Consider the following 22,448-nt stretch of genomic DNA (forward strand, 5'->3'; position numbering starts at 1 on the left):
AGCGGGGTCTCCAAAGAGAGGTTCCCCTCCCCCCTTCCATCTCTGGTCCAGCTGAGGACCTACCTCTTCTTCTGGAGCAGAGACTCTAGTGGGCTTGGTCTCGGCAGGAAGGAAGCAAAGGCTCATGGGTAATGCAGCACCATAGGGGGTCCTGAGAACCAGGATACTCAGTGTCTCTAACTGGGGCTTTGGTGGGCCTTACAGAAGGTCGGACTGTGCCTCAAGGGGAGGGGCGGACCATGCACTGCAGTTTAGCAGACACCAGGGCAAGCTGAGCTAGTTCCTCTATGTGGAAAAGCAGCAGAATTCTGGGGAGTGAGGAAGGTGTAGCATTGGGATTTACACCCACACAAGGTAAAAGGAGCCATAGTAGGGTTGGCTAATATTCATGACAGTTCACAGTTCCCCACAATGGGTCCCTAAAGATTCTGCATTGCGGAGGTCTGGACCCGTGGTTCTCAACCTTCCTAACACTGCAATCCTTTAATACGGTTCCTCATGTTGTGGAGACCCTCCCCCCCATAAAATTATTTTGTTGCAACTTCATAACTGTAATCTTGGCATTGTTAGGAATCGTAGATATCTGTATTTGACCCTAAAGGATTGCAGCCTATAGGTGGAGAACCGCTGACCTAGGCGTTGCTGGAGGGCCGACCGGAACACGTGTCTCAGTGTTGAAAAGCCTGGAATCTGAGCCCAACCAGAGGATTCTGGGAAAAGGCATGGATGGGGAGAACTCTCAGTAGAAGGGCTGTGGCCTCAGTTTGAGCCATAGTTTGGCTCGATCCTCACATCCTCCAGAGATCTGCCAGTACCTACACCTGTAGGGGTGACATTACAGGCGTGCACTGCCACGTGCCGAGCTTAGGTTGAAGTCAGGTGTTCATGCTTGAGCATGTGTAACCTCTTATTCCCAAGACCCCCTACTAACAGGTTTTGCTTGGGTGTTCAGAACTTTTCATCCGTTCAAAGGACGAGGGGGACTAATGGGAAATGAAGCTGGAGAAACGCAATACAAGCCAGGGTTGCAGAGTCGCAAGGCAGCGGGACTGAGTGTGGTTAGGGCTCCATCTGGAGACATGTCCCGCTCTGTCCTTGAGGGCAGTGGGACTTGTGGATGCTTTTAAGTGGGAACCATGAGTGCTGAATCCACTTTTTGATATGTCCTCTGTCTGGCACGGCAAACGGAGAGGATCTTTTGAGGGTGCGCGCCTGCACAATCGGTGTGCCTGCAGGGTGTGGTGTACCTGCGGCACAGGCTTTGTGGGAAGAGGCATCCGGGACTTATCCAGACCCGCTGGGCCCAGGCTGAGCATAGAGCCCCAGAAGCACAAAGCGGCTTCAGTCACTTCCCCACATGCAATCCGTTCAATGGAGGCTCACAGCTTCTCGGCTCTTACAGGTGCCGACAGAGACATCACAATATTGTGAAATTAGACGCCCGAAGCTGACTTCATTACCAGCTTACCTGGCATCGTAGCAGCAACCCGCCTTAGCACCGACAGTTGGGTGTGACGGAGCTAAAACTGAACTTGGCAATTACCGCTCCTGAGAGGTTCTCAGGGGCTGTGAAACGAAGGTTCCATGGAAATCAACCCTGATAATCATGGGGTTTAAAATTAGGCCGTTACTATTAAGGCTGTGCCATCCGCAGAGGCTTCGTGAGTCAGGGGACGGGACGGGGCCGGTTTGGGCAGCCTGAGGTACCTTGGGCACACCGGCTCTGGTGTTTGCTTTTCCAATTAGTTCCAGTGTGGATGCTCACAGGCTGCTGTTGTCCTGCCCCCTCCCCTGCCTCTGCTCCTTCAGCCTTGGTGTTTCCTTTAGACCTGCAAGGGGCTTTCCTGAGCCTCTCAGTGGGCCGCGATCCAGGGAGGGCTCCACTCTGGATTCCTACTCAGAGAAAAGAGCCCTGTGACAAGTCTGAAGGCTCCTTAGCCCTTTATGGGATTGTTTTCCTGAAGCACCTGCTCCCTCTTCCTTTCCCTCTCCTTCTCTCTCTCTCTGTGTCTGTCGTCTGTCATCAGTCAGTCAGTCTGCCTATCTCTATGCGTTCTGGGGAATCTGGTCTGACTCAGGTCCTCATGTTTGAAAAGCAAACACTTCACTGACTGAGCCATCTCCCCAGTGCCTTTCCTTAAGTTTCTGTGGACTGTCGCTCACTGTGTCCCCATTTAGTCCCCATTTAGTAGGTGAAGACAGCTCAGGGCCCATGGGTGCTTCTGAATGGTTTCTAGCAGGTTGTGGGAAATCACTGTGGGTTGGCCTGGCTGCACGCTACATCCTTGTGAGAGGGAAGCCAGGGTTCAAGCCTGCTTTGAGCCTCAGCTTTCTTACCTGTGTGACAGGCTCATGCTGTGCAAGTGTCAGGGAGAGCCTCCTATGGGGACTGTCATTCTCAATGGTGATATTTAGGAACTACCTATGTCGTGCCAGGCACCAGACCAGACTCTTCCAAGCAAGTTAACACCTGCTTGGCCTGCTGAACTCAGGGGAAAGTTATTATTCCTGGCTTCACATTAGAGAGTGAAGGATGGGGGCATTATCTGAACAGGGAGACAAAAGGCCAGAATTCCAACCCAGGTCAACACAGTCCCCTCACTCTGGAAATGAACCGCTGACGACCCCCCTCCCCACCACACACACACAGAGAAACACATCGCATGCGCTGTCTCTAGGGCTCTAGAGAGGAAGGCAGAAATGGAAATGTCTTCCCAGCAGGCCACAGCCCCTCCACAGGAAGCTGACTCATCTCTTCGCCTCTCTGTTTTGAACCATTACCATCCAACAGAGTAATCTGTAAACTGAGTATCTCAAACAAAAACTAGTAATCTAAAACAAAAATTCTGGGGACCTCGGGTGCAGGGCACCTCCCGAGTTCCATGCCAGCTGTAACTCCGCCAGCCTGCCCTGGGGCCCTGGTCCTGAGTTGCTCCATGCTATGAAAGGAGCACGGTCCTGGGATGGAGTTGACCCCTGTTCTGAGGTTCACCTTGTCAAGCAAGCCTCAGCGTCCAGCCCGTTTCGACAGGGGGTTACCCACCCCAGCCCTGCCCAGCCCTGTTGCTGGCACGCTCAAAGTGTGTAAATCATGACTGAGAAGCTCACCGTCACTTTATTCCTGTGTGGCACCACACTCTGGGTCTTTCCTAGGTGGTAGAACTCAGCCCAGAGACGCCACCCTGGCTTCCGCCCTGCAGAGCGATGCTTTTCCCTGCACCTGGATTGGCAGGAATGAGCTTCAGGATTGGAAGAAGCGTATAGAAACTTCTGGGACTTGCCATAGGTCAACCTAGTTCAGTTTCTTCAAATGCATCCACTTTCTCTAACCAGATTGTCCCTGACTTAGAAGAGTTAAACCTAAGATTTCATATATATATACACACACATATATATACATATATACATACATACACACACACACACACACACACACACATATATATATATATATTTGAGAAGTGAATACAGAATTGTGGGTTTGAGGCCAGCCTGGGCTACAGAGTGAGATCCTGTCTCAAAACAAACTAATATCAAAACCAAACCAAAGCCAAGCAAGAAAGTGTCAGGGCCGTGTGCACCAGGAGGCTGGGGCAGTCCTGATGACACAGTGATGCATCAGTCAGTCACCGAAGCCACTCAGCTGTGGCATCTGTTAGTGTCCCGCACCTGTTTGAGGTGGGCTGGGATAAGCCGCGGCGTCTCGAGCAGGGTTTCGTTATTTTCAGCTTGCTGTGGACTTACTAAGATGTGATTCTGTAAGTCAAGGAGCACCTGCGTTCGCCCACTGTGCTCCCTCTGAGTGTGCATGCGTGCGTGTGTGTGCTTGTGTGCTCCTCGGGTCTGTCTGCATCTATGGTTGTGTGGCTTCCCCATTTTGAGTGCCTACCACGTATCAGGCCTTGTGTAGGAGCTGGACCTCGAGATAGCTAAGACAGATAGGCCCAAGCATCTCAGCGATCGGGGGTCTCTCGGAGGAAGTCACACAGTAAATGCAGGAACATGCCTGGCATAAGTTAAGAAGCTTGCCGCGTGGAAGATGGCCCCGTGCCGGAGAGAGGAAGCTCTTGGCAGCTTTGGAAAGGTGGGACGGGCTGGGGAAGAGCATTGCAGGAGGAGGGAACAGAGGGGGAAAGGGGCAGACATAGAAGCTAGAGCTGCCCATCTCCACTCCTCACCACAGTTCCCTCCTTCGCGGAGCTCTAATTTAGCCATGTAGGCTGTTGAGATTACTAGGAAATCCATAGGTCCTGGGGCCTACACAGATCCAAGCTTCATTGCCTGGTAAAGGGTGACATTGGCCTCTTGGCCTAACCTCAGCAAGGATGGTTAACAGAGGAAGGCTTCCATGTTGGTATTTTAAGTTATAGATGCAACATTTGCTCCTACAAAAGAAAAAGACAGAAGTGGCTGAGTCCCCTCCTCCTGCTCATTGGGTGACCGACTTTGGCTAACAGCCTGGTGCCCTTAACAGTGTAAATCCAAGTACATGTGCCTCCACCCCAATTCATGGGTGCACACACACACACACACACACACACACGCATGTGCACATGACAAAAAAGCGAACACGTGTGTGCATCCTTGAGAGCACCCCCTCCCCTCATACACACACAGAGTTCATATTTTTATAAAAACAGAACCATGGCCTTGACTTTCCTTCCTAACCAGTTCCAAATTGTCCCTGAAGACAAGCCCCATCCACTCTGGTCTATAAAAATGGATGTGTCAGTGTATTCAGTCAGTCTGACTTCAGATCTCATCCTGCCTCAGGTCTGGGTAATAAGCAGAGTCCTCTGGCGTGCCCGTGTGCAGGGTGCAGGGGTTTCCTCGGCATGAGTCTAATTGCTGAATGAAAGGCGTGCAGGTTTTACACCTTGACAGGTGCTGACAATTCGCCTTCTGCAGGGCCTTCCGGTGGGTGCAGCGGCTTCTCCCAGGCAGCGTGCCTCTGACACCGGGGTGATGCAGAGCTGCACCGGGTATGGGGGCTAACCTCCTCGTCTGCTCCCCAAGACCTGGTACGGTGCTCCAAACGTGTGGGCCCAAATTGGGGTAGAAGATGGGTCTGGATCAAAGAGGTTAAATAACAGGTTTTCCTGTTTCACCTTGAAGGAACGGAACGGGATGGGGGGCGGGGGTGCCGGGCCTCCAGCCAATCGAGGACCAAGAGTCGTCGGGAGGGCTTATAAAGCTGCTATTTCTGGCATTTTTTTTCTCTTTCTGTGCTGATTATGCAGCAGCGTCTCGCGGAGGCTGTCGCGGGCGCGTTCTGCCTGTGCTTCTTTGGAATGAGGCTCAGGCTCCTCACGAGACATTGGTGCATTGCAGGTGCGTCTCTGTAGAAGGTAAGCAGCGATGTCTGCTGCCTCACGGGGTGATGGTGTTCAGGCTGGCCCTGGGGGGCAAAATGGGTGATGCTGGATCCTGGGCGGGGCCAGGCAAGGACCAGTGCCTGCCGTGTTCTATAGTGAGGATGCTGGGCAGGGTCCAAGGGCCTGAATATGGTTCTTCCTCTCTGATAAGAAATTCTGTGTATGGCCGGCCTTGTCTCTGCTAAGTAGGATTAGCCACCAGTCTTGATGCCCAGGACACTCTGAAGGCATTCATTCATTCATTCATTTGTTCATTCATTGATTCATTAATTCATTCTTGTGTTCATACATATATTTATATATTCATTCATCTTGCGTTCAGTCACATATAGCAGGCCTAGCTAGGTGTACGTGTTTGTGGAAGTCGATTGGGGAGAGGTCTAATAGATTTAGACAAGAAACAGTGAGAATAGTGAGGCAGCAGCCCATGACATGTAAGGATCCAGAAGCCACTGGGCTGGGAGTGGGAGAAATCTTCGTCAGGGATGAGATGCAGCTAGGAGTGGCATGTGGAGAAAGTGGGGAAGCAATGACAATTCTCCCCTCCTTTGTAAAGGCTGCCTTTCCTCTAATCAAGTGAGGATATGGGACATGACCAGCTGGGATCTCCAGGGCCACCCTTTTGGAGAAGGGACGCAGTGACAAAGGAAGGAGGGGCAAACAGTGTAGCAGGTGAAAGATGCTCTTTTTAGTGGCATTTCCCAGCTGCCCCTGGGAGCTGGCTGGAAGGTGGCTGGCCAAGAGGACGGTCCTTGCTGTTGACAGTGCTGTATTAGATCAGAGACCTGATCCTTCTGGCCTTCTCATTTCCCATCGTCATTGAAGGGGATCTGGCTTCATGGACATGCATCCCAGAATTAGAAGCTGACAAACATTACCCATGTTCCCTTATGTGGAACATTAAGGGAACAGAGAGAAAGACCAGGAACCAGAACCCTTCATGCCTCCTGAGAGATTCCTTCCTAAACCCCATAGAGCCACAAAGAATTGTCTGAGACACCCGGCCCAGCACTGCCCAAGGGAGACCACCCAGACACCCGGCCAGGGGAGAAACAGCTGTGGGTGTCTGCTAAGCTCTAGAGCCACCCGTGGGTAATGACCACTTTCAATGCCAGCTTCATCCTGAGTAGTCTGTGGCATAACATGGGCACCTTAAACTGTCTGCATCTCAGTTGTCTGCACCCACAAAGTGGGCACTGGTGCCTTCTCTGGGACAGTGTGTACACATACATGTTCAGACAGGCAGCCGTGTACATGTTGTTCACACTTTGCCTAGTAGTTAGAAGGGCTCTCACCCATGTTGAATGGACAGATGAATGACCCAGAGCAACTCAGCTGGGGAAGAGGCCAGGATGCCTGGTGGGACCTGTGCTTTGGTGCAAGCATGTGTGGCCGGGGAGAGCTTCCCCTGTGTCTAGAGTGGGAGGTGCTGTGTTCCGTGTGGGGCTGTCTGAGAAAAATTGCTCTCATCACTCCATAGCTTCCTTGAAGACAGCTAGGCAACCTGGTCTTGCTGTCTTCCAGGGACAAGTAGCCAAATTACCAGCTGCTGGTTGTCACCTGTGTGTGGAGAGTCTGGGCTGGATATGGGGAATGGCTGGGAAGGATGGGTGTGGCTGGAGAGCTGTCAATCCATGCAGACCTCCTGTCAGGGACAGAGACTGAATATAGATCTAGGACCCGGCTTGGAGCAGGTCTCTGTCCCACGGGATCACCGTGTGACCTCAGGCAGGTCACTCTACCTCTTTAACCCTACAGAATGTTGGGTTAAAGGATGACACAGGATAAGCTGTGCCTGGCATGGTGTTGTGCTTTGTGAATAAAATGCCACCCCTTTCTAGGGAGGGGATCTGGGGAGCTTTGGATGGGGCTTGGGGTCTGCTGCAGAGGAAGGCCTATGTGAAGAAGGAAGGTGGCCAGAGTGTAGACTGTAGGCATTGTGCCAATCCTGGCACACTTCTCAGAAATAATTCTAGCTGGTCCCACCAACTACTCCTGTTCTACCATGCTGGCAGTCGCAGGTTGGAGGGGGACTGCTTGGGTGGGCTTCCTGCTGTGGATTAGCTTTCTATCTGAGACTCACTGGGTCCCCAATGCCTCTCCCAGTTGCCTTCTCTAGGGACCCACCTATCGTTACCGAGATCAGGTACTGAAGTGGGGTACCACTGGAGGAGGTAGCTTAGGCACAGCAGTGGCTGTCTCTGTGACCCCAGAGGGGCCTGGACAAGCAAGCACAGGTGGGTGGATTTCTGCCTTTCTTGGGGCCTGGGAGCCATTTTCAGGGAGATCACCCTGCATGCACACCCCCGGTGAGTATCTGTTGAGTTCAACACTGGAGCAGCAAAGGGGAGCAAAGGCTTTCATTTTTCTCACTAGGAGATCCATGTTACTCTCTTACCTCTGAGGCACTCATAGAGGCTGTGAGCACAGGTTCCAGCCCCCATACCCTGGCAGGCTCATCCTAGAGGAGTGGAGGCAGGGGGATAATCTTTTCTTGATTCGCCCCTACCATGCTCACCCATCTTAGTGACTGTTACTGCCCACTGGAAACTGAGGCACAGACCTGGACGCAGCACGGCCCCCTTCCGACCCTTCTCTAACCCACTTCTCCATGCTGCTGGCTGTCCCTTCAAAGCTTGGCTGTCTGCCACCACGGTGACTTCATGAGCCTCCTGCCTTTAACTTTCCCATTAGAGTCTACAGCCAGCTCAGTGGACCGCTTACTGCTGGATGAGCTTGTCCCTCCCATCGACTCTTGGCAGCTGCTGGCTGCTCCTCCACACCACTGTCTTCATCCCAAAGCCTATGCTGCCAGCCTGGGGCTCATCCACCTCCAAGCTCACGGGTTTCGCTTCCTCTAGGATCCTGTCTGACACTCCCTAAAACTCCTTCTCCAGCCGGACTGTCCTGCCTCCTAGTTAATCTTCAGGCCCCTGAGACCACACTGGGTTTCTCTCATACCTCCGGCTCCTGCATATCTGCCCGGGACCTTGCCTATACATCAAGGCTTTGTTGAAGCCCCCTCTGATTCTCTTACAGTGTATGTCATGGTCCCGTGAGGATCACTGTGGGGCTCAGGAGGACCTTACCATGAATGATATGTATGTATGTATGTATGTATGTATGTATGTATGTATGTATGTATGTATGTACATCTCCCGGAAGTAGCTGCTTGGGATCACTTGGCCTAGACAGAAGTAACAAGAATACGCTGTAAAAGTAAGTAGGGCCCTATAGACAGACCTCAACTTCAGGATCTTCGGTCTGTAGTTTCATGTGGCTGTGCAGCCTTGGACAAGCCACCTAACCTCTCTGAGCTTGTAGTGTTATGAGGATTAACAAGACGCCATGGACCACATGTCCCTTGGTCCTGCTAGGCATAAATATCCCTCTAGGACACTTGGAACATTTAAATGACCCCTTCTGTTTGCTCCAAGCAGAGAAAACTTGAAGAGGGGCCAAGGTACATTGGCCATCAGTGCCCCACACAGGAGAATGTGCCATAGGTCCCTAAACAGGGGCAAAAATAGCAGCCACCAGGGCACCCTGTGATACGGAAGCCACAGGAAGAAAACCGCAGGCCAAGCGGATGTCAGCTGCCTGGAGGCTGATGAGTCTCCTCAGATGTGCTAGCGAAGCAGCCCTCACGCCTACCCTCGCCCAACCCTCCAACCGCAGCATCAGATAAGCGTGTGGAAAGAGTGCTGGCTTCCTTTCTGGGGAGGGTAATCTCAGTGCCATCTGCGGGAGTGCTCTGCCCCCATCATCCCTCTGGCCTCTTTGCTCCCTTCCCCTGCCTGCTCTGCTCACACTGATGTCCCCTTGCTGACCAAGGTGGCACCTGTACACTCCCCTTGTGAAGGTGGTCAGACTGGCCCCTGGGTAGCATAGATGTCCCAAGCCAGTACGGGTTTGGCTCCTTATTTCCTCTCCTACCCCTGTCTGTCCTTCTGAAACTTCCTCCACAGAGTCCAGTTTGACTAGCTGAAAGGGAATCCTACTGACACTGCCACCTGCTCACCACCTTCCTTGTGTGTAGCCTTCGGTGTGCTCTGCGAGCCACTTGTGATCTCTGAATAGTGATGGTTTCTCTGGCACAGGACGATATGCTCCAGTGGCCTTTGTTCACTGCTAATTCCTAGATGCCCCAAACAGGGTCTGGCACAAAGTGGATATTCAATAAATATTCTTTCAGTTCATGGAAACACCTGGGTATGAACATTGTCTACCAGGAGAGGCTCAAGCTGGGGTTTGGTGGGGTTTTAGGGGCTCATTGTCTTTGGACTCTGGTATCATGATTCTATTAGTCTCCATCAGAAGTCCCTGCTGGCCCTGAGGTGGCAGACATCTGGGTTCAGAGCAGGTCCTGGAAACCCATGTGGCACCTTGCAAAGGTTCAGTCTTGGAGTTGCTAATGAGTTTGACTTTGTCCATTTGCTTTTGGGTGAGTGTCTTGCGGTGTAATCCAGGTTGACTTCAAGCTCTCCCTTCTGCCCCAGCCCTCCATATGCTGGGATGACAGCCTTGACACCATGCCTGGCTCATGAGTTTGTCTTTGGGAATCCCAGCCCTCCCATGTCTCAGCTGTGTGGCCATCAGCTCTGCCGAGGTATTTCAGTCTCCTTGCCTGTTCAGTGAGTAACGTTCTGAGCTTGATCGAGTAATACTTTGCAGGATTGCGTATCAGCTCTGTGAAGCAGAGGGGTTGGTAAGTGGCTCCTTGTTAAAGCCACTCACTGAGTGTATTAATCAGCTTAGGCTGGGTTACGCCTCAGTAACAAGCAGACCCAATCCTCAGTCATTTATCACAAGGATAAATTATTTACCATTTAGTATTGTATTCCATTACCCTTTCTCAGCCCCCCCCCAGTCCTTCCCCATCTCAGCGAGTGGGAAGGTGTATTTCTGGGCCTCCTGAATGTTCCATGGCAATCAGCAGATAATTAGGTCTTCAGTTCTGCTCCTCAGAGTCACCTAGGGTTAAGGTTAGTCTCATCTCCCTCTAGAGACCTGCTGCTCCTTCAGAGCCAGCCTGGAGCTCCCCCGTTTGCTGCTCTGCACTTCCACAAGAAAAGACCATTTGTTTCTTCTCCTAGACCATTGGTATAACCAGCACCATCACATGGTGGACAAATCCAGGGTTCCCATGCTGAGAGAGGAGGAAAGGAAGTCCATGATGGTGGGCTGTCCCCAGGCAGAGTTAACCTTCAGCCTGAGGGAACTTACCCAGTGCTGGCTGAAAGAAAACCTTAATACATCCATGTCCTAATCCCTGAGACCTGACTGTTATCCCCTGTGGCAAGTCAAGACAAAGATGCCAAGTTGAGGGCATTGTCCTGGGTTCCCCGGTGATCCAGAGTCACATGAGGTAACTGTTAAAAGGGATGTAGCAGGGATCTGAGACTGTATGTGATCCCAGAAGAGAAGGGGTTAAGCTGGTGTGCTTTGAAGGTGATGAAAGGGGTCACAGGCCAAGGGAGGGATACAGGTGGCCACTGGAAACCCCCTTCCCCCACTCCTCTATACCCCCCTCCCCCCGAATCTCTGGAGCTTCTCCCCGACATGGTCTGAAGTCTGGAGAGATAAACTCGAAACTTCTGGCTTCCAGAGCTGTGAGAGAATAAATTGTGGTGGTTTTTCGTTGTTGTTTGTTTGTTTGTTTGTCGCCGTTTCTTATTTTGTTTTGCTTTGGTCGGTTTGTAGGTTTGGTGGTGCCCGGGATAGAACCCAGGGCCTTGTATATACCTCTGAGCCTCAGGCAGTCTGTGTGGTTTTACATGTGCCTGTTCACAGTGATTTGTTTGTGCAGCCACGAGGAGCTAATGTATCACTTCAAATCGAAAAGTACCAGCCAATGCCAAGGCCTAGAAGCCTCCACCGCTCTGAAAGATCGGCTCTTTTGCCCTCACAGGTCTGTGTCCCCTGCTCTGCCTGGCGTTTAAGCCTCTTGGGGGAATATATGGTGAAAGATGACAGTCAGAACACGTTCAGAGCCCAGGTCAGCTACTCAGAGACTGTGAGGATGCTTCTGTATCTTTCTGGCTTAGTCCCCACCTGCAGAGTGAGCATCGGGGCGAACGGTCCCCCAGCAAGGGACTGTCCCCCCCAGCAAGGGAGACTAACATAAATATAATGGCACTTGATTCAGCTCAAACCTCCTTTATCTGAAACCTCTGATGGGCAGAGGGAGCAACAGGCCTCTGTGAGCAAACCTCATTTTGCAAATATACTGCCGGCTTGTTTGGCCCTCAAACCTGGCCTGACAGCCACACGGCTCAACTCTGCGTAATACCCCCTTGTGTAAATATTCCCCTCCCAGTTCCACAGCACAGATGCATTTGGCAGCATGTGTCACACCTCGCTGTTGCTTTTCTGGAAGCTGACCAAGCACAATCAGGTTTCTGGATGGCATGGGTTCTGGTTGTGCCCTGTTCCCTGCAGCCCTGCAGTGCCTAGAACTTCACCACCACCACCACCACCACCACCACCACCCCATTTTCCCAGTAACCCACCTCCCTCTCACCTGGAGCTAAGTTATGTTGTTAGTTTAGGGCAGAGTTTAAAACTTGAAGCAGGAAGAGCCCACACAAGCAAACATTTCTGCTATGAATTTCAAAGGAAAATATCCCTTTCTTTTGCTTTGTCAGAAAAAGAAATCGAAAGGAAGTGTGTGACCAAGGAAAGGAAATTAGGGTTTGCCACCATGAGTCACCTCTTTTCTGGCTTCTGAGGAGGCCCTTTACCCTTGCTCATTCACCCCCGAGCTCCTCCTCGCTACCAGATTCTGTGGAACGCTGGGGCTGTGGTGATTTTGTGCTGGCTACAGACTTCACGTTCTGGCTATCGGTGTACGCTTCTCCTTGGAAGTCACAGCTGAACTTTTCATTTAATGAGGCTGCTTCTTCTACTGCTGCTGGAGCATACGTGCGTGCGTGCATGCGTGCGTGCCTGCGTGCGTGCGCGCGCGCGCGCGCATGCGCCCTGGAAGGCTCCCCACCACATCTTTTCAGACAGGGTCTCTCAGGGAACTGGCGCTCACAGTTTAGCAAGGCTGGCGAGGGAGCTCCAGAGATCTGCCTGCATCCTTCTCCCCAGACCTGGGATTACAGGCATGCACTGCCACAGCCAGCGTTTTATGTGGCTTCTAGGCATCAAACTCAGGTCCTCATGCTTCTAAGCGCTTTGCCAAGCCACGGAGCCATCCTCCAGCCTCTGCTTACTGCTGCTTTATCCAGGGTTTCTTTTGTGTAAAGCAGAGTCTTCTCTTGGCTGCGCCTAGGGCGGAGGCTACTTCTGCTTGTTCACAGGCAGGCTCTTCTCTCCTCCAGACCATTCACAGCTCAGATGCTGGCTCTGTGTGTCCCTTCTCCCATTACGTCACTGTTGCTCCTTTCTCCCGGCTTTTCTGTCTCCATGCACTCCTGCAAGGAAGGAATGGCTTCAAATATGGATCAGAGTCTCGGGTACTGTCCCCTGCTGTCTGACCAACTTGGCGACCACCATATTTCTTTCCAGTCAGCTAAAGATATTTTGTGTGTGATGTAAAATATGCTAGCTCCTCACTTACCAGTTTGGGTCACGTGTGTTCCTTCATTGGTGTCGAATCAGGCATACGCTCTCGCCAGACACCTATTTCTTGGAATGTTGCCTGTCAGGTGACTTTCCTGTTTGAATCTCACATCTTTTTGTCTCTCGTCATCTTGCTCTCCGTTGAAGGTGACGGAGCCATTTCTACCTCGTATATATTAACAGTCTCATGGTTGGTGCTGATATTTCCTTAGTCTGATGTGCTTTTCATTCCGGTTTTATTATGCTTCCTTCCACAGAAGATATTAATGCGTGTGTATTTGAGCCTGTCAATCTCTTCCTCCGTGATTGCTTCAAGGGCTGAGGAAGCCGCCCCGCCTCTGTGGATCTGATAAACATTGTGTTCTCCTCTCTGATTGTTTCCCTCCAATGTAGCTTTGTGTACTTAACATTTAACCCGCCTGGCAGTGCTTGAGGTTGGTGGCTTGCTGTGGTCTGCTTCAATGTACCCATAACAGGACGAGACTGATGTCTTGTGTTTATTCAATAATTTGTCTTTATCTCTTTGTTTCCAAAAGGAAAGACAAAATAAAGTAGCAATCCTGAGCGCGACTTTTAGCAGTTAAGAGTTGGTCCAGTTGTGTGACCCTGCAACTTGCAGATGACGGGCTGCTTGTTTGCTCCTCTGAGGAATGTGATATTGCCATCTCACTCCCAGGGCTGTTGCAAAGGTCATTCCATGCTTCCTGGCACAGAGGGGATGCCCTCTATGCCTGGTGTCTCCTCATCTGATTGAGGTTAACATTACAGATTTGTTCCTCTGTTTTAAAATCACTGTCTGGGGACTGGGGAGATGGTTCATGGTTCAGCTGACAGAGTGCTTGGCATGCGATCATGAGGTCCTGAGTTCAGATCCTCAGCACCTATTTAAAAAAATAGGTGTGTTGGTCCACACCTGTGACTCTGGCATTGAAGAGACAGAGACGGGGGTTCCTGGGGCTCTCTGGCAACCTAGCCAAGCCATGGTTTCAGTGGCAGTCTTTGCCTCAAACACTAAGGTAGGAGGCAGTTATGGAAGACACATCCACCCCACAATGCACACACAAACACGAGTACATGCATATTTGCATGCATGTACACACACACACAAACACACACACACACACTTTGCTCTTTTTAAATTTTTTAAGATTTACTTTATTTTACATGTACGAGTGTCTTGCCTATGTATATCACATATGTGCTGGTCCCTCCAGAGGTCATGGAATCGGGTCCCCACACATGTTCTCTCATGTGTGTCTCATGTGTGTCACTACCACCTTGGCTTTATAAGCTGCTCTTCCAAATGTCTTATCCTCCCACCAAACTGTGCTCCTTGTTGCTCTTCTGTGAATATTTCAGAAGCTCTCCTCATGGTTCTCCTTGGAGATTGTTGGTCTCCGCCTCTCCCATTTTGGACTGGAAACCACCTCAGTGACTTGGAGATAGCCATCTTTCCCTAACACACATGAACATACGAACACACACACACACACACACACACACACACACACACACACACACATACATGCACACCAAGTTTTTCACCTCACCCCACCCCAAGTGGTCTATCTTTGGCTCACTCCGTCTCTCTACCTGACAGGTGTATATCACTTGCGTTTCTGTGGCCAGACCTCGGCATGGTGCCTCCTTATTTCTAAGAGTCAGCATGTCCTGAGAGCCCTGAGCTCCCCTGGAGATCCATTTTGTATTTCAGGTGCCCCTTAGAGCCGCACTTGGCTTATAATGTCCAAGTGCTCAAGTCAAGAATGGGCCATATCTGGATCATTCTGGAGGCACACACGGGCTCAGGGGGGATCCACCAGTGTGCTGGTGGTAACTCTTCATGTGATAATGCCAGTAGCCGTGGGACACCTACCAGCCTTACCCTTGGTTTACCCAGTGGAATGCAGAGAAGTGTGAAGTGTGACCAGCCTTCACATCTTGTGATTTCAACAAAGCCGAGTGGTGTGGTTGTGAAGAGAGATCAGAGTAACTGCTAGGTGTAGCTTATGCTATAGAGGGCAGTTTATAACTCTGTTTTCTAAGGGAGAAAAGGCCCCAGTCTCCAGCCCCATGGCTTCCTTGGGGCTCTAGGAAATACCAGGGGCATAAGGGTTCGGTGGTGAAGAACAGAGGAGTGGCCCCCAGCCTGGAAAGCTGCCTGTGCAAAGGGGATAGTTTATTTATGACAGGGTCTGACTATGTAGCCCCAGCTGCCCTTGAACTCAGATCCTCCTGCCTCAGGCTTTCTAATGATAGCATTGCTGCTGTGTGCTACCATGCCTGCTTCCACCCCCATTTTACAGGGGAGGAATCTGAGGTTAGGAGAGCCAAGATCTTCGCTCATAGCCACACAGCAGTCAAGTGAAGAGCCTGGACTTGAACCTGGATCTGTAGGCTTTTAGAGATGCAGCCAATATCCTCTCTAGCTGGGGACAGTCCAAAGGCAGAGAGAGAGAGCGACACTTAGATGTCTATCAGCAGTGTTTACAAACATGCCGTCCTCTGTGGGTACTGGATAGAGAGGGGTGAGCCTGGGACTTTGCATTTGCTGTCTTTGGGGTTAGATGTACAAGTGGCAGGTTCAGGTGTCCCAGAAAAGCCTTTCTAGGTCAAATTACAATTTCAAAGGACTTTCTCCCTCTCTCTTTTTAAAACCACCCTGCGATCCAACACTCGGCACTGTCTGTCGTTGACATATTTCCCTTCCAACAACGCCACCCCTTTGTGGCATGATTGAAGGGCTTGTTTTGCAGCACTGGGCAGAAAATATCTTCCAGATCATCTGCCGCTCATTGTCTCGGCTCCCCTCCCCCACCCCTGCAGTGTCCCATCCGACACAGGGCTCTTGTGGCTTTTAGTTAATTGTCTCTGGCAAGAATCTGTTCTGGGACTTGTTCCCAACCGCACAGAAGATAGATCATTGTCAGGCACAAATATTGGCTGTTCTGGGCTCGAGGCTGCTAACCACAGCCGGCCTCTGGGGAACGACAGGGCAAGAGCACAGAAAAGGCTTAACCTGGTCATTGGAGCATGGGCTCTGAGTTCAAACCATGTATTTCTGATTGCCTAGCTGTGCCGTCTCGGACAAGCATGTTCATCTCCTTAGACCGCAGCTCCTCTCCTGTGGAATGGCAGCCTGGATGATGGTTTCAGAAGTTCACATGACTTACTGTGGGCACACATGTCCATGCGGCAAGCTCTGTCATTGTGCAGGTTACTTAACGTGAGCCCATGATCTGCCCAGTCCTTCTCCAAGACTGAGACATTCACCCTGCCTGTTCCTGCCTCACAGTCCGGCCTCACCCAGGGAATGGCTTTGGTGAAGGAGGAAGCCTGGATCTGATAGCTAGCCCACTTATAAACACAGCCTTTGGCTCCCTGCTCTGATTTTGGGACATCTTCTCAAGGCTATCTTGGCTCCTTGGGATAGACCGCACATGTCCCACTACACTGTCCTTCTTCCTGGCTTCCCTGAAGCACTCTACAGTGAGCTTCCACCTGTAGCTGGGCCCTAGATGTTGAACAAACTCTGGCTTTTAGTATAAGATCTATGCTTGTGTGTGTGTGTGTGTGTGTGTGTGTGTGTGTGTGTGTGTGTGTGTGTACACACGCGTGCGTGCACTCATGCATGTGGGCATGTGTGCATGGGGGGAAGGTCTTTAGGGACCTTGTCACGCTGACGTCCAGTGTCTGAATGTGTACCACTTGGGTACCTCTGCACCTCTACCTGCCTGGCGGTCCCTGGCAGCCCTGCAAGGACAGAGCCCCAGTTTTCAGCCCTCCTCAGAGTAGAAGGAGAAGGCAACTTAAGGGGCTACCAAAGGGCCTAGAGAGTTTGTTTAGCATTTCCAGACACAGAGAAAGACACAGAGAAAGCAGAAGACCTTGTCTGTAGCCACAGTGAACTGGTAACTCCCTGTTTTCCTTGGAGGAAGTCACCTGCAGTAGGAAGTTGGTCCTAGGTACTTCTGACACTCTGGTCCAATAAATATCTTACTTTATAGATGTCCTCAGCAAGTGGGGGCAGCCAGTCTGGCCTAGGCATGGCTTCTGGAGGGACAGTGTAGAAGTTGTCTAGGCACCAGCTGTGTAGATAAAATAAAAAGGGAGCTGCTGTGAAGATACAGTCCCGGAATGCAGAGAGCTGGGGCCATACTGAAGCCTGAGCCACCTTAGGGCTGAAGAGGGCTATGGGCGGGTTTGCTTGTAGCAGGAGCCTGGGCTGGATGGTGAGTCCAGGCTGGGTGGTTGGGCCGGGTGGCAGATGGTCAAGTGCTTTGAGTTCTGTTTCAAGTATTTGACTCTTAGTGGACGTGGTGGGGTGGTGTATATCTATAGTCCTAGCACTTGGGATGTTGAGGCAGAAGGATTGTTGTGAGTTCGAGGCCAGCATGGACTGCATCAAAAGACCCTGTCTAGAAACGAAGAAACAACAAAAAGCTGGAGTCTTTCAGGAGCTGGTGTCTTGAGTGAAGGGGGCGGAGCTGAGTGAAGGAGGCGGGGCTGGTGCTGAGGAGCATGGGTACCAGCGGCTCTGTGGGGCATGGGCGAGACAGGGTTGGGGGAATCCCGATTTTCCTTTCTCCCCATCCCCAGCGAGGCTCATTGCCATTGGCCTAGGCTGGACCAGGGGGATGCTAGGAACACACACAGCTGGGACCAGATGAGCACACATATGTTAGGATTCTCATGGAGGGTCCAGGCAGAAGGCCACAAAGTCATGAGCCCAATCTGATGGGTTCCCAGCCCTGCCCCTTGGCCAACCTCATCTGGCCCACGCCCTGACCTACTTCCCAACCCTGGCCCCCCTGAAGCCGCAGCCAGGCCTGCAGCCCCCCTTGGCACCGTTCCCCCTCACAGCGGCCAAATGAAAATGTTTGTTGAAAACAACATGTGCATAATTAAAGCTTAATGAGCGCTTGTCTGTTTGGAATGTGCAATTAGATTTATAATCGGGGATGGGAGCGGGCTCCAAATGGCTTTAAATGGAGCCGAGAGAGAGGATAATTTTTGCCATAAATCTGCGGTAATGTACTCGATGTGCGAGTTACCAGAGGCAGCACCGGGCCACCATGCTGTACCGGTTGGGCAGCTGCAGCTGACTGTGATGCTGTGGGGTACGACCTGTCAGTGACTTCGGAGGAGGCTTCTGTTAGATCTGGAGCAGCTACCTGCATGCTGAGAGACCTGTAATTGGGACCTAATGCTGAGTCTACTGCTCCCGCCCCAGGATGGCCTGGCCAGGCAAGGCCCCTCAGGGCAACTCACCCTGTCCTGAAAGTGGCATCGAGGAGAGCCCTGGGATACAGCATGGTCCTCAACTTTGTTTCCTGCCGTGTGCCCCAGAACTCAGAGCACGTCACAAGGCTTCAGTGAGCGTTTGCTGGATGAACGAATGAATGAATGATGAATGGCTCTATGTCAGGTTCTTGCCTCTTGCAAGTCTCTCTGTGTGAGCCTCAGTCTCCCCATATTAACACAGAGAAATGGATTTGGCCATTGCTGATGCTAAGTTAGCCCTGTCCAGAGCCCTGCTCTGGGTAGGTGGTGGCTGGGCCAGAATCTAGGTCAGCCTGGTCAAGTAGGAAAGGAATGCAAGTGGGGCTGGGTTTAAACTCCGCTGCAAAGCGTCTGGGCAGCATGTAGGAGACCCTGGGCTCAATCCCCCATGCGAGGGAAGCAGAAACAGATAGGTCATAAAACAAACCACATAATGGAATTTTGAATATCTTTGAAGCCACCACATGCTAAGGAAGTAAAAGGAGACAGGCAAAATAACTTTAGGTATCTTCTGGTGACCTAGGTCAGCTAAAGGACCGTTTTTATGTAAAATCAATATAACATTATTTATGTTGTTATATTGATTGTTGGACATTTTTGATGTTCTTATGCCTTTGAGATCTGGTATATATTAAATACTCAAATACCTTGGTGTGGGCAAACCACATTTCTAGGAGGCTGGCGCAGAGGGCAAGTGTCCCCATCTGTGAGGTAGAGATGGGAACCACCTTCCAGAGGAGCCTGGCATCTGGTGGCACTCGTATGTGACTACCGTGGTGACTTGTAGCCACCACGATACATCTTGATGATTTCTATTGACTGAAACAAATGTTACTAACTTCTGTGGGCATTGGAAACAAGGTTCCTCCCAGGGCACAGAGCTGCCGGCTTGCCCAGGAGGCCATTCCTAGACGTTATAGCCAAGACTACCTCTCCTCATGAGTCAAGAAACCTTCAGGCTGAGGCTGATGAGGTCACCTTCTCTGGGCCACACAGCCTGCGTGAAGTTGAGGTGGGAAAGCAGTGTGAACTTTTTCCCCCTAAGACTTCTTTATATTAATTAGTATTAATGATATGCAATAATGCGATATTGATGATGCATAATGAGTCACAGGATGACATTTTCATAAGCATACACGTGTATTTGATCATGTTGGCCCCCCACTACTCCTGCATCTTTCTTCTCTCCTTCCAGGCCTTTTTTCCCCCTTTCTGGTGAACTGAGGAGTTTAATTAGGGTCATGGAAAACAAGCTTTTCCATAGCCTAGACTTCAGACTCAGTCTGGGTATCGTAGCTGTGTGAGCTTAAGCAAAGCCCCTAATCTCTGTGGACCTCAGTTAGAGTGTTGGGTTTCCAGGTTGGGCACCATAAGAATATCCAGCACTGTGCAGAGCTGGGGCACCCATCAGGAGGCAGGCATCGATAGAGGGAAATTGATGATTGATGTTTCAAGAGCAAAACATGTGGTTATGGGGGGGGGAATCACCTCATAGCCAGCCTTTCTCACAGTTTTATGTCAGTTTGTACGCTGCAGGCAGAGTTTGGGGCACTTTTTCCATGCTTAGACTTTGGGTGTGTGGCCCTCCACAGAACTCGACTGTGTGGTTGGGCTAGAGGCCTCCATAGCTTTCCCTGAACCACAAGATAAGGTTCCAAGCAGTTTTCATGATTTTACTTGTTTAATCCCAGTGCTAGCCATACCCACTTTCCAGATGAGGAACGGGAGACACAGACACCGGTTAAAAGTAAATATCGAGAGAGGGTGGAGAATGCAGTCTGCCCTGCATTTGAACCCTGGCAGCCTGGCATCTGTGTCTGGATGAACTATAACTGGGCTTCTCCATGCGGTGTTGGGCCTGAATTTGCTCAAACCCGAGGGTTCCCTTAGTTAGGCCAATTCTGATCCTTCCCCCATCTGCAAATGTCCCCTTGCCCGTCCGCTGAGTCTTCCACGTGATGCCCGGCTCTCTGCAGAGCCCAGATCACAGCTGACTTACTCTTGCTGCTGCCGACCGACCGAGCTCGACTTTGTCTGTGCAGACCAAGCATTGTGCTGCAGGCCCGGCAGGAACAGAGAACTGCTTTGAGCTTTTCTCTTCAGATCGCTGCAGGCACAGTACTCGGTGCCTTGCGACTGGCTGGGCTGAGGGCTGTGCATCCTTCCCCTTTGACCTGTGTCTCTGTGCAGAGCAGAGGATCAGCAGTTTCTTCACAGTTGCTGCTTTGGTAGCTGGGCTTAAGGCCAGGGTTAAAAGCACTGGCTAGGTCTGGGCAAGCTTCCAACTGCCCTGAATCTCACTTAGTTCATCTCTATAGTGGGGCTGCTTGTGGCAGCCTTGCTATCTCTAGGGGGTTCTAATGAGATGCCCAGGCATCGATCCGGGTCTGGAAAGCTGGTCCCTGGCGCATGCTCACAGCAATCTGGATGCCATGTTCCTGCCTAAGTGTCTCTGTTGAGAAGCCATCCTCACTGCTTCTCTTCCCCTGCTAACCCTGTCCTGGTAACTGTCATGGCGGTCGAAGAAAACGTCATTGCTTGAGGGTGCAGTGAGAACTGTGTTCACTGCCTTACTTCAGAGTTACAAGTCAAGCTGCGGCTGGTACTTACGCTCAGGGAAGCATGGAGGCCTGGACTGAGATCTGCAGAACGAGGACCTGTTTGGGCTAGCTCCATGACCCAGCTGTGGCCACGAGGCTGTTGAAGTAGGACATTATTGGTCACTTGGCTTTCACAGGCTGGCCATTGCAGAGTGGTCCCTGCCAGGTCAGGATGGGCTGTGAACTGGTCTGTGGTCCTCTGTTATGGCTTACAGCTGGGCTAAGGGGATGGCTGTTTGTCATCGGAATGGCTGGAAAAAGACCAGACGGCTAAGAGCCATCACTTTCACACTGGACTGATGGGCTGGAGGGCAGGATCTTCCCGTGATTTCTGGTTTCTTGTTCGCAGAAGGATCATCAGCTCCAGACCTTTGGGGGCTGCTCTGAAGTACACAGTAGAGGATTAGGAACTCATTGTTGGTACTTGATACCATGGCCCTGGATGGCTTCACTTGGCTTCAAACACTTAAACCGGGACCAAGAATAGGAGAAGGGCAGTTATGGAAGCAATGGAGGTCAAAGAGAAGGATCTGACCACGAACTGGAGGGAAGCGCTGAGCTTTTCCAGACTGAAGGGACGGGAACCAGAATGGGTGAGACATAAATAACTAGGGAAGACCGTGAGAGTCAGAGGCATGCCGGATGGCCTCAGCTTTTCAATGACATAGGGGACAAGGTCATCAGTGAGCTTCGGGGTTCAGACTGATAAAGGGATATGAATGAGCTTGTAATTACCAAGTTAGACAGCAGTTATTAACCAACTGTCAGAAGTAGCTAGCATTTTAAAACACTGTATTATAGATATCGACTGCTGTTGGATATCTGATTACTACTGGATATCTGATAACAGGTACCAGAATTGTCATGAGGTAGAAATAGCCACTCTTTTCTGTAGTCTGTGCATGCGCGTGTGCATGCTCAAACACACAGGGGGACATATGTTTGTACAGGTGCATAGGCGCATATGTATGTGTGTGCACATGGAGTCTTCCTCCGATGACTCTCCATTTTATCCTCTGAGGCAGGATCTTTGGACCCAGAGCTCACCGCTTTGGCTAGTCTCACTAGCCAGCTTTCTCTGAAATCCCCTGCCTCCGCCTTCCAAACATGGGAGTCACAGGTGGACTTCCTCACTAGTTTAGCATCTACGGAATTTGCTTTGGTTCTGTGGCTCTGACCTCTGGCCCCTACACTTGTGTGGCAACTGCTTTATCTGCTGAGACGTTTCCCCAGCCCTGGCTGCTGTTTTAGAAGTAAGGGCACCGAGAGCATGAGAAGTGAGGTCCAAGGTCACCCAGCTGGTACACAGGGGAAGCAGTGCTTAGATTCCCAAATCTCTACCAACACCAAAGCTGTCACAGCTGAAAGGAACTAGGCCCAAAGCGGACCTCACCTAAATGGGGGCTTTCGGGTGGACTCAAAAGTGTGAATTTTTTAGTGTAGGATCATAGGGTGGAGCAGGTTGCCAGATTGCCTTCAAAGAAACAGAAATGAGAAAGAATTGGAATTCAAGAGGCAGAGAAATGAAGAAGAGAGTGTTCAGGCTGACGATGAGGTAGGGTCAAGGCAACAGACACCAGAGGGCCTCCACAGCATGGGCAGTATGGTGTGTGTGTGTGTG

The 22,448-nt window shown here is 51.1% G+C and overlaps 1 protein-coding gene across 11 annotated transcripts in view; it reads left to right on the forward strand.

Annotated features, from left to right (window-relative positions):
• Positions 1–22,448, forward strand: part of Tox2 (TOX high mobility group box family member 2) — a 127,467-nt gene that overhangs the window by 17,254 nt on the left and 87,765 nt on the right. The window contains exon 1 of one of the 11 annotated variants that reach the window (XM_087652371.1): positions 5,269–5,348. The exons of the other annotated variants lie outside the window; for them this stretch is intronic. The gene's annotated coding sequence lies outside the window, so the exon portion shown is untranslated. Of the gene's footprint in view, positions 1–5,268; positions 5,349–22,448 lie in introns of those variants that run through there. 11 annotated transcript variants of the gene reach the window in all.

Source organism: Rattus norvegicus, chromosome 3 (assembly GCF_021556685.1).
Source record: "Rattus norvegicus strain SHRSP/BbbUtx chromosome 3, alternate assembly SHRSP_T2T, whole genome shotgun sequence".
Lineage (NCBI taxonomy): Eukaryota > Metazoa > Chordata > Mammalia > Rodentia > Muridae > Rattus > Rattus norvegicus.